This window comes from Neofelis nebulosa, chromosome 8 (assembly GCF_028018385.1).
Source record: "Neofelis nebulosa isolate mNeoNeb1 chromosome 8, mNeoNeb1.pri, whole genome shotgun sequence".
NCBI classification, from domain to species: domain Eukaryota; kingdom Metazoa; phylum Chordata; class Mammalia; order Carnivora; family Felidae; genus Neofelis; species Neofelis nebulosa.
Window position 1 is genome coordinate 26,815,339 of NC_080789.1, and position 17,675 is coordinate 26,833,013.

The following is a 17,675-nucleotide window of genomic DNA, read 5'->3' on the forward strand; positions in this document are numbered from 1 at the left end:
ACAATGCAGTAATTTTTAACCTAATGGTGCTCTGAGAATGGCATGAACGTTTTTGATTATCCAGGCTTTGTTGATGGATGCGGGTCTTTCTGGTCCATTTTAATAACTAAGATTAGTTAGCTTCAAAAAAAGATTTGAGATATGGCAAAAAAAATTCCCATCTACAGGTTCCTGAGCACTTTTTTGACAACCTTGAATGTTAAGTTGTCTGAAGCTTCATTTTTATAGAAAATTAGTTTTCACCAGGTAGAACTGGAAATTACTGTCAGGGAAGAATAATTTCCAGTGGAGTTAGAATTAGTACACATTTTATGTTTTTACTGTTTATATATACTTCTTCCACTTCTTATGACCTGAAGTCATAATCTTTCCATGGTGATGTCACAGCCATTGCACAATAACTAATAAAAGATTTGAATCCTAGTCATATAAAGCAAAAAACTGGACTATTGCCTGTGGCTTCTCATTTATTAAGGCAAAGATGAAAGAAGCATCAGATGCAAAATTTCAAGTGCAGATTTTTCTTCCTTAGGAATTCTTTGTTGAAATGGACCTGTCCCTAAGGTATTTGAAAATTTTTTCTTTGCTATATTAGAGAAGGTTTAACATTCAGGTTTACAAACTTTTCATTAGGCCAAGTGAAATGTCCAAAGGTTGAGGTGACTGTGTCCAAAACCTTATTCACAACTAAATGATGAAATTTGACAAGGATTCTCAACTGGGGAGCAGGAAGGCTAGGGAAATCAGGCTATACAGGTCTAAATATATTGAATGCTTCAGAGGCTAATCTAAGACAGCCTTAGTGTAGTCCTTAATATTTCCACTTACAAAGGGAACAGTTTACATGTGGCTTCATCAAAGAGTCAGGAGGGTGGTTTCATCTTTGGAACATTCTAGGGTGGTTCTATCCAATGCCTGAGAACATACTGTGGTGTGATTTTGGGAAACCAGCAGGTGCCAAGCAATGTCCCTTAATAATGTCTAAATATCTGAAATTCTACTTTTAGAGTACACAGAGAGATGGCACTGGTGTAGAGAAGACAGTACCAACTTTGGAAACAAAACTCAATTCACAATCCAGAAGCCACATTTACCATCAGTAGGATTTTGAGCAACCTTAACCTCTCTGTAAATTAGAGATAATGGGATGTGTGAAGCCACTATCCTGGGCCCATCTTCCCTAAATTCAAACTCTCTCATCTCCCTTGTAGATAAGGGTAACCAGTTGTGGTCAATGAGATGTAAATGGAAACCCTCTAGGGGCTTCTGGGAGGAGTTGTTCTTCCTTTTAAAGGGGCTGTGCTCAAAGGAATTGCTCACTGGTGTCCCCTCCTTTCCTTTTCTCTGTGAAACCTTGGGTTTCCTTACCCATCTTGCATTTAAGAGGAAACAAGAGAAGGAAGAAAAGCCAACATTCTAGATATGGCAGAATGGAAAAATGGGAAGGGTCTAGGAGTCTTTGATGGCATCATCTGGCTGGAAACACCAACTTCTATATTTAATATAAGAAAATTAACTGCCTTTGTGGTTGAAGCTGCCATCAGTGAGATATTCTAATTCCTGCAGCTGGAAGCATTCCTAACTGCCCCTCTCACCAAGCATGTTATAATGATTAAATGAGATGATAAAACCCTGGCATAGGATGTGGTTCACAGTAGGCAGAGAATAAGTGTTAGTCCTTTTCTGTACCCAATACCCTCCATATCTCTTTAAATACAAAGGCACATTAATATAATAACTCATTACATGGTTCATACTAAGTTATTTGTGTTGTTAGTTGGGTTTCTCTTAGGCAGGGATATAAAGGGCCTTATAGGCTATGTTGAGTTTGTGTTAGAAATGAGGAGCACTGAGGGCTATTTAAGTGAGGACACCATATGGTGAGATTCACAGTCTAGATAAATCAATCTAGAGTTTTTATAGGGTATGCTTGGGGTGGGAATGGGCTGGCAGCAGAGAGAAGGAATTAATCTGCTGTAGCTGAAGTGTGGCAACAGCAGGGATGGAAAAGATGGGATGAAGGTAAACTATTAGGAGGTAAAATAACCAGGATTTGGTGTTTGACTGGATATGGGTATGAGGAGTAGGGAGGAGTCCAGGATGAATCCTAACTTTTGAGCTTGAACAACTACATGGATGGTGGTACAAATAAATATAGTTATCGCCGAGAAAAATATAGTTATTGTTGATTTAAGGAAATGTTGATGAGGTCAAGCAGACTGAGCTGGTCATGTCCCTGAGGCAAGTTAGATATCTGACCCTGGGAGATTTGGAAGCCATTAGTTTAAAAGTAGTAGCTTAAATCATGGGAGTAGACAAGATGAACCATAAAGGGAATATGTAAGTTTAATTAATGAGTCTGAAGATAAAAGGTGTGGGACAGTGATCAAATTGATATAATAAACTACCAAGAAAATAATGAAAATGAGTCTATTTATAACATAAGAAATGAGAGATTGCTAAAGAGGAATTTATAGTTGCCATTGTCTGTTATTTAAGAAGATAAAACATTTGCAAGAAGGAGGTATTTTCTTTTTTTTTTTTTTAATTTTTTTTTTTCAACGTTTTTTATTTATTTTTGGGACAGAGAGAGACAGAGCATGAACGGGGGAGGGGCAGAGAGAGAGGGAGACACAGAATCGGAAACAGGCTCCAGGCTCTGAGCCATCAGCCCAGAGCCTGACGCGGGGCTCGAACTCACGGACCGCGAGATCGTGACCTGGCTGAAGCCGGACGCTTAACCGACTGCGCCACCCAGGCGCCCCGAGAAGGAGGTATTTTCTTAAGAAATCAGAAAATAAACCAAAAATTAATAAGGACAAAAGCTGAAATTACTTAATCAGAAAGTAAAATAATGGTAAAAGGAGAACTAAATTCAAGAGCTATTTTGATCAACAAAATAGATACATAACTCACAGGTATGATTATAAAAAAAAAGAGTGTGAAATCATACAAGTTTGGAATAGAGACATAATCACAGATACAAAATAAGATTATAATAAAATATACATGCAACTCTTTGACAAAAGATCTGAGAACCTACAGTAAAAAGAGATTGTCTTATAAATTTTGAATTCCCAAAAGTGACCAAAGAAGGAATTGAAAATTTTGATAAATTACCACAGAAATGTTTAGATAGATGGTTAATAAATAATGATTTTAAAAGTCATCAGGATCAGATAATTTCAAGCCTGAGTTCCAGACAGATTTAAAGAATAGATAATTCCAGTAAGTTATTGCAATCCATAAAAATACAGGTTAAAAACTTCCCAATTCACACTGTGAAGCTAGCATACTTTAATATCCAAGCCTGAAATTGAACCAGAAAAGATGATCAATGAATCACATTAATGAATACAGATGCAAACACTGTACACTTTATTAAATAGGATTCATTGGATTATCAAGAAATAGTCCACAGTTATCAACACTAGTCTATTCTAGAAATTTAAAGATAGTTAAATATGGGAAAAATTATAAATATTAATCAACAAATTAAAGGAGGAAAAGCATCCCATAATATCAATAGATGCTTGAAAGGCTTTGGATAAATTCAGAAACTTTCTTAAAACACATATACACATACACAAAAAGTAAAATGGGAATAGAAGGAAAGGTCTCAGATTACGACGAAGATTATTCATGGAAAATTAGCAGCAATACATATCTAAATGGTGACATGCTGTGGTAGATCATACTCTCGCTCTTAATTATCTGTTGTATTACCTGCAAAAGGATTATTCTTCCCCACACTCACTGACATTATGACATCATGAGGCTATGGTCTGGCCATTTTATTTGCTTTGGCCAATGAATATGAGAGGAAGTGATGTATGGCACTGTAGAGCTGTGCATTAGGACCATCGTATGAATTGGTCATTGCTATTTTCCCTGTTACAAGGATGGCAAATGTTAGTGCAAAGCTGGATCCTTAGCCTGGACTCTAGAATAAGAAGACGAAAAAGCAGAGCCACAGCTCACCCACAGCCTGTATATTAGGAAGTAAAAAATGAAGCTTTACTGTTAGCTGTAAGCCCCTGAGATTTTGGGGTTTATTATGACAACATATCATAGCAAAAGCTAAATAAAAAGTTACAACCAGGAGTAGAATGATGCCAAAAACAGACAAAACAAAAAGGAACCGACAAAAAGAAAACTTAAAATATGGGGCATTGGTTCTCAGGGCCAGGCAGTTATGGCAAGGAAACTGTCATTAGAGGCTGGAAGGATGGTGGTCTGAATGATGTAGTGGCCAAACATTCTCAGAATTATTTCCAGTGGTGTCTCCACAGGCAGAAAATGGACCAAATGAGCTTATGAATTCATATGAAAAGTTTGGGAATAAAATGCTACTAGTATGTACTGGTAGCTATGGTCTGGGTTTGGCAACTTATTACAAGGAGGAGATCAACTCAGGAAAGAATTGGCTGGCTTGCAAGCATGATTGGAAAATGGAACTGTGCATTATCTCCAACCGGTATAAATTCAAATTGGGAAGCACCCTGAGCAACAAGGGCCAACGAAGATAGTTGTGTGACAAGAACCAAATCAAGACTAGGGCCATCAAGCATTCCATGAAAGCTTTTGAGCCGGTGAAGGTAGCACATAGTTGGAAAGGATGGCTCAGTGGAGAATGACTGTATCATGACTTTCCTACAGAAGTTCATAAGCTCAAAATACTCCAAATTAAGTCAAGAGAGAATTGGCCAAAGTTTTGGAGAGAGATGTACTACTAAAAGAGCTACCAACCTATGGTGGCCATTGGCTATTCAAGACTTGAAACAATTTTTGGATCTCTAAGCTTCTATGGGCAGAGAGCAAGATGAGGGGAAAAAAAAGATGCTGAGCCCCAAGGAAGGACATAATCTCCAATATCCTTTAAAAATGACCAAGAGAAATAATGGAAATAGAAAGAACTCTGAGAGGACAGTGCCTCTCTGATGGAGACCAATGGCCTGGGATGCTACTTGTCGGGAGCAGAGATTTAGGACGAATCAAGAAATTCCCCTTTATACAGGATTTGAGGTCCTTGCAGCATTTCCTCTGTGGAATTTTAGGATTACTACAGATTGGTGACTGCTGTGTACCTTCCACTCTTCCCCCTTTCCAAGGCAGGTGTGAATAGAGATTGTCCTATCTCTGTTTTCCACCACCGTACATTGGGACTACTAGAGGATACATTCTTTCTTGTCATTTTTTCGTTTCAAGATCCAGAGCAGCCACATCCAAATATGATGTAGGAGCTATTACAAAATCTTGAATGGCCTCGTCCCTCACAACTGGCTAGGACTTTTTAAAGGTTTTTCTTGGGGAAAAACAGATGTTTTTATTTTGTGAACGAAAGAAGGAAAGAAAATATTTTCGACCCAGGGGCAGACTGTGGTAGATGGTATTATTATTTCCAGTTACTTGATGCCCTCCCTGTTTGGGTTCTTCTTTTCCACAACATTGACATTAGGCTTGGCCTTGTGACTTGGCTGTGGCCTGTGAATGTGAGTGGAAATGGTGCGTGTCACTTCTGGGCAGAAGTATTAAGGATCATCTCATGATATGGCCATCACTCTTTTTCTTCTATCACAGCATGGCAGATCCCAGACAGATACTCTGCCTTTAGTTTAGATCCAGAAAGAAAGACTTATGGAAGAGAAACACAACCTATTAGCAGCCAGTATATAATGTGGGCTAAAAATAAACTTGTGTTTCTCAAGGTCCGGATAATTTCAAGTTGCTTTGCTGCAGCATAAGCTAACTAGGAAGATGTGACTAATATGTCTGTATTCATGTGGCTAAAGCTGTTTCCATTAAAATAAAGAACAAGACAGGAATGCTTACTATCACCATTATTATTTAATACTGTCTGGAGACTCTACTAAATGCAATAAACATAAAATGCACTATATAAATATTGAAAGAAAGAAGTGAAGTTTTTTGCTGATAATATAATTTCCTGCCTGCTATCACCAAGAAACTCTAGTAAAACACAAGAAGAAGTAATAAAAGAATTTGATAAACTCAGATAAAGAATTTGATAAAGATATAAAATTATTAGCCCCTTCTATATGAGCAGCACACATATGAAAACGAGGAAAATATTCCACTCATAATACTGACAAAATCCATGAGTTTGGAATGAATTATACAAGAAAGGAATAGGATTTATATTTAAAATATCCTACTGGAAGGCAAAAATATGATCTGAACAAATAGAAATCTATACTATGTTCTTGAAAAAGAATACTCTTTATTCTAAAAAATTCTGTTCTCCTGAAGTTAGTATATAAACTTAGTGCAACATCAATAGAATCCAAATAGTATTTTCAATGGGACAAAATACTCTTAAATTGATGAATAAAGAACGGCAGTATTAAAATACTATATTAAAACTACTTAAAAGCCTGGTACAGTACAGGTACAATACTGTACCAAAAAGTCAGTAAAAATGATAGAGAACTCAGAATCAGGTAGTGTGTGTGTGTGTGTGTGTGTGTGTGTGTGCACGCGCACACACGCACACGCACATGTGCGTATATGTGTGTATTTTATTGTGGAGAAATTTAATTGGTAGTCTCATCACAACTGGATATACTCTTAGAAGAAAATAAATTTGAGGCCCCTAGTTTACATTAATTCCAAAAATAAATTCCCGATAAAAAGTAGAAAGTAAAAATGAATACTAATCATTTTAGAAAAAAATTAGCGTACTTTCAGTATATGTACTTTGAATTGGAGAAATCTTTTAAATTAAGACAGGATATGTGATATATATATACCACATACACACATAAAATGTTAAGGTAGTAAAGCTTTATGGTATTATTTATAGTGCAAGAGATAGAAAATCAAAGTCACTAGACAAACAAGTTAGGGAAAATATTTTAAATTCAATTGATAGATAAAAAATTACTATCTATACTAAATGAAAAGCTCCCTTACAATTTATAAGATACAATCAACCCAATAGCAAAATGGGTTGGGGATATGAATAAGCAATTGACAGAAGGACAAGTATGATAAAATGTTCAACTTTCCCCAGTAAGCAGGGAAATGGAAATTAAAATTGCCATGATAATACCCATCAGAGTAGCAAAAATAAAAGTGTAATAGCAGCTATTATTAGCAGAGATGGGAGCAGGGCAAGGGCACTCTCAGACATCACTGGTGGAAATGGAAAAAGGCAATTCATGATCTCTATTAAAAATTTTAAATGCATGTACAATTCAACCATGCAATCCCACTCCTAGGATTCTGCTGTATAAAAATAAATGCTCTAGTACATAAGCATGTATATATTCAAGGATGATTATTGCAGCATTATATCTAATAATAAAAAACTGGTAGCTAATCAAAAATCCATTAATAAAAGAATAGCTGAATGAATTATAATAATTCTTACAGTAGAATATTATGCAAGAATTAAAACTTAATGATCTCTATATACTACTTGGCTTAAAGGAATTTCCATCCATTATATGTGTTGCTAAGGTATAGAGAATTATATATCACTAATCCCTTTAAAAATGCCTCTTTACACCTTCTGTGTACGTGTGTGTGCATGTATATGTATGTGTACATAAAATTATACCTGTGTGTACATAATGTATAAAGAATTATAGGAAAGGTTGTTCACTGAAATGTTAATAATCATTCTCTCAGAAAGGTGGATTTCAGGTGACTTCTAGCCTTTTCCTCAATGTATTGTTTGATTTTTTTTTTCCTTTTTTTTTTTGGCAATGACTGTTCAATTTCTATCAGGAGGAGGAAAAAGCAATAGACTTTTCTTCATTGTAGGGAGGAAAAAATGGAACAAATGCTTAGTGCTGTGTAAGTGGGGATACCTCATATTTTATTCATAAGCAATAAACACCTATAAAAAATGTAAATGTCCAAGATTAGGATTTGGTTAAAGAAATTATCTGTCTCTGAAAATACTACAGAGTAACCATCTACAATTACACTGACATTAAAATATTCATGTTTTATTGTTAATAGAAAGCAAAACTATACCATCAGGGAGTATGTGTGTATTTTTTATGTGTGTATGTATATATATGTGTGTATATGTGTACATACATAAGTATATATTTATATATACTATGATATATAAACATCTTGAAAGAGATACAACAAAACATACTAACAGGGTTGATTTCTCAGTGCCAGGTTTAAAACTTTTTTTCTCTCTATTTTCTAATTCTTTCCTTTCACATCATGTGTGACTTTTGGCAACAGAGAAAGTACTAAACTTTCCTTTTCTTTTTCCATTGCCCTTCCCCCAATTTGGATTGGTTATTCTTCAATACAGAGGAGGAAGAGGAATTAACAAGAGAGTGGAACACAGGAGATCTTCCTGGTTCTCCGTTTCAGAATTTGCAGTTGTGCTAGAATTTAGCTTTCATTAGAGGAAATAGAAATGCATTCCTTTAGGGTGCCTCGTTGGCTCAGTCAGTTGAGTGTCTTAATTTTGGCTTAGGTCATGGTCCCAGGGTCATGGGATCAAGCCCAGTGTTGGAGTCAGAGCTGAGCATGGAGCTTGCTTGGGATTCTCTCTGTCTCCCTCTGCTCCTCTCCCCTGCTCTCTCTCTCTCTGTCTCTAAAATAATTTTAAAAATGTGTTCCTTACTCTCATTTTTCCCTTGTTGATAAACCTTAAAGTCAAACACGAAAAGGTGATGTTAACCTTACTAGTTCTGATCATGGTTGCATGCCATAAAGATTAATATTTTCCTTGGTTATTCCCTCCCCTTTTCCCTGGACCATTTCCCGTGTACCTTAATGAACCAGTGCGTTCATTCCTACAAGGTCTGTTTATGAGCTAGAAAGGAAAGACAGACTATCACTTCAAAGTCATATGTTGTTTTAACACACTTGACCTGATTCACCCTATCTGACTCCAACTGATTACTGGTCATTTCAAAAAACTAAACCCAAGGATAAAGGTTGCCACCTCTAAAGAAATCCCAGAGACTGTGCTGCAGGCTCTAAATGAATGTACAAATGAGGAGTCCCAGCAGCGGGATGTGAAGGAACCTGGGTCATCTCCCAGCCCACTTCCTGGGGGCACAGCCTAAGACTGGAGACAGCTTGGTGTTTCTCCCTTTAGAACGCAGGGATTTAGCCGACTTTTCCCCTGCCCACTGCCAACCTGTGCCCAGATTTCTCCCAGAACTTAAGAAGACACTCATTTCTCAATGTATTCAATAATCAGATTCCTATACATGCAGGGAAAAATTTTAATGTTCATATAAAAATCAATTTTCTCTAAAAAATAAATAAAAAAACAAGGAATATCTTCTGGGAAGTTAATTTTTTTTCCTGTTTGGGGTGCCTGGGTGGCTCAGTTGGTGAAGCATCTGACTCTCAGTTTTGGCTCAGGTCATGATCTCACTGTTGGTGGGTTTGAGCCCCACATGGGGCTCTGTGCCGATAGCACAGAACCTGCTTGGGATTTTCTGTTTCCCTCTCTCTCTGCCCCTTCCCTGCTCTCTCTCTCTCAAAAATAAAAAAAAATAAATTACAAAAAATAAAATGTTAAAAAAGGTTTTTTTTTTCCTGTTTCATATTAATAGAGGAATAAATAGTTAAGGGGAGAAAGTTAATTATATAATAATGACCAACAAGAAATCACTAGATAATGGTTAATTAAATTATAGACAACGCGGGCTTACAAAAAGTAGGTATGTTTCAAATGCCTCCATTATGGGAATACTTGCATGTGAAATCTTTGTCATGCTCCGTGATGTCCAGGTTTGGTACTTTCTTCAATGTTGGGAGGATTTTAATGAACTATATTCTAAATCTGCGAATGTCTGCATTTTATTACCTTTTGCAAGATGGGCTAATAACCTCCAATTTTACATAAGCCTTCAGTGCTTTTTTTTTTTTATGGAGCCTCCCTACGCTGTTAAATGATATTAACAGTAACTGTTTTGCCTAAAAGATAAAACTAAGTTAGAAAACACACAAATTCATGTGGCTCAAATAGTACAACCTCGTGTGACCTTAGAAGGAAAGGAGGAGAAACAGAGAATTTACTCAGAAATACCTACCCTAACAATTTATTGTACGTATACATAATGGATATATAATATCATATAACTAATATAACACAATATGAAACATGCATATATATTGTATATACATTATATACATATATATGTGTGTATATATATATATATATATATATATATATAAAATATAGGTAAATAGCAAGGAGTAGAAATTTATAGAAATGAAATATTTAAAGTTGGCCAACACTTACACATACAAGTCAAAACACCAAGAGTTTGTTTGAAGAGAATGAATAAATACATTAATGCCTTCTAAGAAATGAGGATTTTTTTTTTATGCATTCCTGCCAGCCCTCTAAAAATTTCAACTTGGTGAACACAATTAATGATGATGATGATGATGATGATGATAATGAAAACATAGTGATTAAGCATGTGGGTTCTTTAGTTAGATTGGCCGGCTGGCAATCTTGGCTTCGTTGCTTTATATCTTCGGATAATTTCCTTAACCTCTCTCTGTCTCAGTTTTCAAATATGCAAAATGAGAATAACAATAGTACTCTATTGGCAAAGTTGTTGTATAAAATGTATAAAATGCTTAGAATCCTGTGTCGGATACAGTAAACTCTTAATAACTGTTCAAAAAAAAAAAGAAGGAAAAGAGGAGATAACCAATGCCATGCCCTGTATCTTGATGAGACTAGCTTTATACCATTTGCACTTGGCTTTGTTCTATGTTCCAGTGAAAGAGTCTTCCAAAATTTTGGCAGGCATTTTAGTCTCATGTTATTCTGAAATTTGCATGTGCACATTTTAAAACAATGTTAATTTAATCCAGGGACTGATGGAGACTTAATACTTGTCACTGGTCACTTTTAAATACAAATCAGAACAGTCCTATTCTTGCATAGCTGTGTTACCTGGTTCTAATCTGAGACATGGTTCTTGGCTTGGGATACACTCCTGCCCAACCCTTGATTTGAATGTTAAATCAAGCTGTTCAGACTCAGGCCCCCAGTGGGTTTCAGTTAATATCACTCCTGAGGAGTGTTGCTTCTCCACATCTTTGTTATGTATACTTCAATAACATTTATATAAACAAAAAAAGAGGGCATCTCTGCCTCCCAAGGTGACCAGGCATCCTGCGCGGAGGTCCCAGGCTCTGTGGATCAACAAGAGGTGGCTCCGTCCTGGGCAAAGTTGGTTTTAGATAAGTGGGACATCAGGAGGGATGTGGTGGGCAGGGGCCAGAATTAGGTCTAAGGCAGACAGGCCAAGCCAAGGAGAGGCAGAACCAGCCCCAGGATGGGGTAGGGGGCAATGAGTCTCCTCAAGGCAAAGAGATGTAGAAAGGGGGGCTGTTTCATAGGGGTCTTATAATGTGTCAGAGTCCCTGTGCTTTCAGAAAGCTGCACTCATGTGGAAAGGGGGCTCTTAGTTGTCAATATAAACCACATGATTTTAAACTGACACCGTGTGTTTATTCTTCGGCCAATGTCTAATCACAACTATAGTCCAACGGCTTTCGAACTGTTGAACAGAGACCCACAAAGAGAAACACAACAGAATGCATTACACGCATCCATTCATTCTTAACTGAAACCCAAGTTTCATAGAACATTGCTTATTGTTATTGCACGTGGCCCTCTGATATTTGCCCTGCCTTGTGTTCACTCCCCTTCCCTCCCTTGCATCTCTTTTTTTTATTATTTTTTATTTTTTAATATATGAAATTTACTGTCAAATTGGTTTCCATACAACACCCAGTGCTCATCCCAAAAGGTGCCCTCCTCAATACCCATCACCCACCCTCCCCTCCCTCCCACCCCCCATCAACCCTCAGTTTGTTCTCAGTTTTTAAGAGCCTCTTATGCTTTGGCTCTCTCCCACTCTAACCTCTTTTTTTTTTTTTTTCCTTCCCATCCCCCATGGGTTTCTGCTAAGTTTTTCAGGATCCACATAAGAGTGAAACCATATGGTATCTGTCTTTCTCTGTATGGCTTATTTCACTTAGCATCACACTCTCCAGTTCCATCCACGTTGCTACAAAAGGCCATATTTCATTTTTTCTCATTGCCACGTAGTAGTCCATTGTGTATACAAACCACAATTTCTTTATCCATTCATCAGTTGATGGACATTTAGGCTCTTTCCATAATTTGGCTATTGTTGAGAGTGCTGCTATAAACATTGGGGTACAAGTGCCCCTATGCATCAGTACTCCTGTATCCCTTGGATAAATTCCTAGCAGTGCTATTGCTGGGTCATAGGGTAGGTCTATTTTTAATTTTCTGAGGAACCTCCACACTGCTTTCCAGAGCGGCTGCACCAATTTGCATTCCCACCAACAGTGCAAGAGGGTTCCCGTTTCTCCACATCCTCTCCAGCATCTATAGTCTCCTGATTTCTTCATTTTGGCCACTCTGACTGGCGTGAGGTGATATCTGAGTGTGGTTTTGATTTGTATTTCCCTGATGAGGAGCGACGTTGAACATCTTTTCATGTGCCTGTTGGCCATCCGGATGTCTTCTTTAGAGAAGTGTCTATTCATGTTTTCTGCCCATTTCTTCACTGGGTTATTTGTTTTTCGGGTGTGGAGTTTGGTGAGCTCTTTATAGATTTTGGATACTAGCCCTTTGTCCGATATGTCATTTGCAAATATCTTTTCCCATTCCGTTGGTTGCCTTTTAGTTTTGTTGGTTGTTTCCTTTGCTGTGCAGAAGCTTTTTATCTTCATAAGGTCCCAGTAATTCACTTTTGCTTTTAATTCCCTTGCCTTTGGGGATGTGCCGAGTAAGAGATTGCTACGGCTGAGGTCAGAGAGGTCTTTTCCTGCTTTCTCCTCTAAGGTTTTGATGGTTTCCTGTCTCACATTCAGGTCCTTTATCCATTTTGAGTTTATTTTTGTGAATGGTGTGAGTCCCTTGCATCTCTTAATGTTTATTTTTGAGAGAAAGAGACACAGAGCGTGAGCTGGGGAGGGGCAGAGAGAGAGGGAGACACAGAATCGGAAGCAGGCTCCAGGCTCTGAGCTGTCAGCTCAGAGCCGGACGTGGGGCTTGAACTCACAGATCTTGAGATCATGCCCTGAGCCGAAGTTGGACGCTTAACCGAATGAACCACCCAGGCACCCCTCCCTTGCCTTTCTAAAGATGCTGGTTGTGACCCACCAAACTGACACTATGACTTACTGATAGGTTGCTATCTGCAGAATGAAAGCCCGTGTTAGCTCCTGTCAGTTCTGCTGCTGTTTCATGCAGCACAGGCCATGGCCACCTCTTCAAGCAAAGCCTCTGACCCACCTTCCTCTTCCCCAGTCTCTTCTCCCTGGCCTGTAATGACCACTCCCTCAGTTTATTCTTCCCTTTCACTTTTACCTCATCCCTCAGTTTGAGAGAGAAGAAAAATGCATTTCCCCAAATACGGAAAACACCTCTTTTGTGGGGCCAAGATGATTTTAGGGATAGGCTAGTAAACATATGCTTTTACTAGCTTTATCCTTTTTTTTCCTGATTGCTTTCTCTTCATAACAAGTGATGCTGGCTTTCTCTCTAAAATGATTAAAGCTAACAGCTGAATTTTATTGAGCTCTTATATGTCAGGCACTATTTTAAGAACTTTACCTATATGAACTTGTTTAATCCACACCATGATCCTATGAAGCAGTTACTCTCAGTATGACCATTTGACAGATGAAAAAATGGGTGCACAGAGAGGTTAAGAACTTGCCCAAGGTCACACAGCTAGTAAGTGGAGGAATCGGGAGATTGTTACAAGAAAGTCAACTCTAGAAACAGCCTGGATTAAAGGATTAAAGTGCTCATTCTACCACTTTTTAGCTGTATGATCCTAGGCAAATTATTTGACTTGGCCAGGCCTCAGTTTCCTCATTGAATCTAACATATCACCAATTTATGTGCCACTAAAAAAGAACTAAAAGTATAAATCGAATCATGACTTACATGCTTTCTTATCAATTACATGGTGCATCCTGATAACAGATAATGTCAAAATAATGAAAGAAAAAAGTCACATCGTAGAATCAATGAAATATACAAATATTACCTACCTCATAAGAGGTAGGGAGAACAAATGAATCAAATGTGTAGTACTCTGGTTCCTGGCACATAGGCAGTTTTTCCTAAATGTTTAGCTATTCCAGGTGTTAAAATGATTGTGCCCACTCGCTAAATGGAGGAACCAAGGCTCAGAGAGATTAAACTACCGTTTTCAGTCTGCCCAGGTAGGAACATCGGCGGTGCCCTGATCTAGTAGAGGTCTTGAACTGTCCCGCGGGCTCTGGCTGCCTCTCCCCCTGCGGGTGAGGCCCGGCCTCTATGGGGACACCAGGTCATTGCGTTTTTCCCTTTGCTTTCAGTGCCTAAACCAAGAACTCCTGGGACCGTTACCTACAGGGTCTCCCAGATGGACTTTGCCTTTCCTCTTTCAATAGTACGGAAGGTTGTAGCAAAGTACTACCTTCCCTCACGTTCCCGGGAGGGTGTCTAGACTCTGCTCAAGACAAATTACTAAATGCATAAAATGCCCATTCCACGTAACGACTTTACTTCCACTTTTCACAAGACGCTCGGGTGTAGCCAGAAATAGTCCAAACCCTATAATCTTTCATAGAGCTGCGATAAGTTAAGTGGGTAGTGTTGCTCCATAATTCGTCTCCCAAGCACTTAACATTGACATATGTCCCTCCTCCTTTTGCTCACAGAATAGACGTTTGAAAAAATGTCACTTGTGTGTGAAGGAGGAAAAAAAATCACTGAAATGTGGATTTCCACTTCCACCCCCATCTGTAAGTTCTCAGAGCCCCTGTCAATGCTCTCTTGAATGGATATTTCTCTATGAAACACACACGCCCCTCCTTGCCTACACACGTGTGCACATGCATGCATCAATGAGTGCACATGCGTGAATACTTCACTCCTTCACACAAACATCTCAATCACATGGATTCTCCAACTTGTATTTTAAATATTTTTGTACCATAGTCTCAGGTTTGAGTAACCATTTTACATTTGGTTAATGTGCACCAGAGCTGGCAATTGGTTTTTTGGGAGGCAGGACAGAAAGAGCTAACTTGGTAACAGCTAGAAGACAGAACAACAAGACCCCTGCTTAATATTGGAGTCGTTGGCAGGCTGCCTTAGAAGGAACACCATCCTCTGGGAAGGTGGGCACTGGATGGGGTAAGCCCTGACTTCCACACCTAAGCACAATCTTCCTTGTAGAAAGAGCATTAGGTCTTGGGTGATGTCTTAGGGCAGACATTCTCATATGGGAACAAAGGTTAAATCTGACACTATTAATTATAGCTTTTCCAGATAATTATTTTCTCTTTTACTCTGTTGGGACTGCTTACGTTCTCAGAGAAAAGCTTCCCGTGGTGAGCTTTTCTTAACTTGTCGCCCACCCTCCTTTGTCTTCGGAGAGAGCACAAAAGATAGTTCTGCCCAGTCGTAGACGTCCATTTTCCTGCTATATCATCATGACAACATATCTCAGGCATTTTGCAAGCTGAGAATTGTCCTCTAGAGGGAAGAATGAGAACACACATATGGGAAGGTGGATGTTGAGTATCCCCTGTATCTCCTTGAGACGTCTGAATTTTAGTGCTTTGAACCATGACCCTAGCTGAGGGCTTTCTATTGCTTTTCTCTCAGGCTGCACCCTCCCTAGTGGCCCTGTTACAGTCAGCTGTCCTTTGTTGTTAACTGACATTCATAGGTCCAAAGGGAGCCTGAGGAAGGGACACACTTTTTCCCAGCTATTTTTTTCAAACTGCACTATGGGCCCTCCAGCAACCAGGTCAAGTGGCTCATAGGGTCTCAGCTTGAGGCCTGGGTTCTGTGTGGCTGGGGCAAGCTTATTCCCCAATGCAGGGAATCACTAGGCTTCCCCATCTCTTGGAGAAGTGGTCCAATGCCCTTTCTCCAGCCCAGAACAAAGGAATTGTTTTTCAAGGAAAAAGAATATTTAGTTACTTTACAGATCTGAATCTAAAAGTGTTCCCCAAAGGCAGTTAAACCTAAAGGTAAACTTTTAGTCTCTACCCACAAAGGTATCAATTTAATGGAATGTTTTCCAACTTCAAAATTCCAAAGATCCACCTAGGAACCCTCATTTCGTTCATAGTTTGCAATGGCTGAATACAAGTTTGTTAAAACTCTCATTATTTAATATTTTTCTATTCTGTGATTTTCATGGACTGTCTAGAGTTTCATTGTGTGGTATAGCAGCCAAAATAGGCTGGGTTAAGCTACAGTAATAAACAGTTAACAAATCTTAGTGACTTAAAAACATTTTTCGTTTCTTGCTCACTATATGTGTCTATTGTGGGTCAGTTATGAGCTCTATTCCATATTGTGCTCAGTCCAGGATCCAGGCAAAAGGAAAAATGACCATAGAAAATTATACGCTAGTCCTAAAAGTTTCTGCTTGGAAGTGACGTGTTATTTGTTTCTATATTTTCTTGCTAAAGCTAGTCATGTGGCCTCACTTAGCATAAAGTGGACAAAGAGATGTAATCTTATCACATGTCCAGAAGGAGAATTGGAAACCTTGTGTAGATAGCACTGATTATTATATATGGATATAACATAATAACCAATAGCATATTTTGCATACATGGGTTTTTTTTTCTTTTTTTGCCAAATTTTGTATAAGTCGAATAACTTTTTAGATGCATATTTCTTAAAGATGTCCAATGACTCCCAGTGAATTTCATGTGGAAATGTTAGTGAATGCAATCATTTATACTGACTCGGTGCAAACCTTAAACAAATTACATGGACTTGTATCTTGGCCTCCAGCATTGCCCTAGATAACAACAGTTCAAAGTAAAGTAGGCAATAAAAGAGTCATAATATTCAAATCTGCTTCCTCAATTGCCTAAGAATTGTTTCTCTATTGTCTTTTTCAAGTTAATGATGACTCTCTACACCTTTGTATGGAAAGATCTCCAACATTACCAGATCCAACTAAAACTTCACCAATTTGCAAATTATCCATCAGCCATTGTCTGAATCTATGCAAAGCTTTGGATGTCTAAGTGAACATGTGTGGCCTCAGGTGCTATTTTCCAATCTTTTCCAGATGATCCCACATGGAAACTTGCTCAGACGCCCAGGTACATATTACCTCTAGCTATGGACAAGTCCATCTACAATCTAATCATACTCTCCATACCCAATGACATTAAATTTATGTAATAGCAAATGGGCCAATGGGCTAATATCCAACATTGGCTTCAGGAGCTGGCTGATGTCCAAGGTAAATCAAGATACCCAGGGAGGTAATAACACAAAACATCTTGGCAAAATCAAATTCAAGGACAACTATTGTTCAGAACCAGATCTGCAACTGGTATCTGTGCAAATATTGGCTGGACAGACTCAGCCGGTGACTATTCTGGGCTAGTTGTCTTGTCACAACTACAATATGAAAGGCAATGTGGCACCACTTTCCATGTTTTGTGAAAAGCACAGATCACGTTCAAACTATTGCTGTCCTCATTGAAATATCCATCCTACCATTCTATGTATATAAGTGTACTTCAACACTTATAATTTGTTATGTATTTTTTAATAGTTTAAGGCCACTTTACCAAAATGGCATTCATGGGTACTTACGTGTGTATGTGGAAGGGGGTGGGGG

At 38.4% G+C, this 17,675-nt stretch overlaps 1 long non-coding RNA gene across 1 annotated transcript; it reads left to right on the forward strand.

Annotated features, from left to right (window-relative positions):
• The first annotated feature begins 436 nt into the window (after nucleotides 1-436).
• On the forward strand, nucleotides 437-17,091 carry LOC131519085 (uncharacterized). Its single transcript, XR_009265445.1, has 2 exons — nucleotides 437-564; nucleotides 16,943-17,091. It is a non-coding gene; the product is annotated as an uncharacterized LOC131519085 (long non-coding RNA).
• The last annotated feature ends 584 nt before the right edge of the window (nucleotides 17,092-17,675 follow it).